General features: G+C 51.9%; 1 protein-coding gene across 1 annotated transcript in view; it reads left to right on the plus strand.

Annotated features, from left to right (window-relative positions):
* Window positions 1–466: 466 nt before the first annotated feature.
* The window catches only part of WWP2 (WW domain containing E3 ubiquitin protein ligase 2), a 142,690-nt gene continuing 142,540 nt past the window's right edge, over window positions 467–616 (plus strand). Inside the window, exon 1 of the mRNA XM_040633530.1 lies at window positions 467–567. The gene's annotated coding sequence lies outside the window, so the exon portion shown is untranslated. The remainder of the gene's footprint in view (window positions 568–616) is intronic.

Below are 616 nucleotides of genomic sequence, written 5' to 3' on the forward strand. Positions count from 1 at the left end.
GCCGGATACAGCAAGTAAAAATACAGAATTTTTAGCTAAACAACAAATACTTTTTTCTGGAGATATATAAATAGATATAGCATGAGAGTATATATATAGTACGATACTCTCATGCAGTATTTGGAGCACATCTACATACTGCAAAGTTGAGTATCTGAAATTCAAATTTAGGCGTTCGTATTTACTGGGTGACCCTAAGTAGCTCTATAAATATTTGTTGATTTGATTGGCCTCCTCTCACCTGTAAAATGGGGCTAATGATAGACCCGCCTCCGGGATTGACCGGAGGGAATGAAGCGCCTGGCAGACAGTGGGCCTTCAACTTACTTGCTTGCTCCGGGACCATCTGGTGAGTGGAAAACCCTTCCACTTTGAAATATACAAAGGACAAAAAGCTGTCTGGCCGTTAAAGGTGCCCAAACCAGGCCTAGGTTGCCCATACCTGCGGGTCCGGCCAGCCTCTTCCGGGTCAGGTGACCGCGGGCGGTCACGTGACCCGACCCGAGTGCGGGCGGTGGAAGGCGGAAGTGGGAGCAGAGTTGGGCGCCGCTTCTGTGGCCGCGGCAGGTAGCGAGCGCCGGAGCGATGGGCGCGGGGGGTGCGGCGGGCGGGCGGG

Source organism: Ursus maritimus, unplaced genomic scaffold (genome assembly GCF_017311325.1).
Source record: "Ursus maritimus isolate PB19 unplaced genomic scaffold, ASM1731132v1 scaffold_19, whole genome shotgun sequence".
In the NCBI taxonomy this organism is placed as follows: Eukaryota; Metazoa; Chordata; class Mammalia; order Carnivora; family Ursidae; genus Ursus; species Ursus maritimus.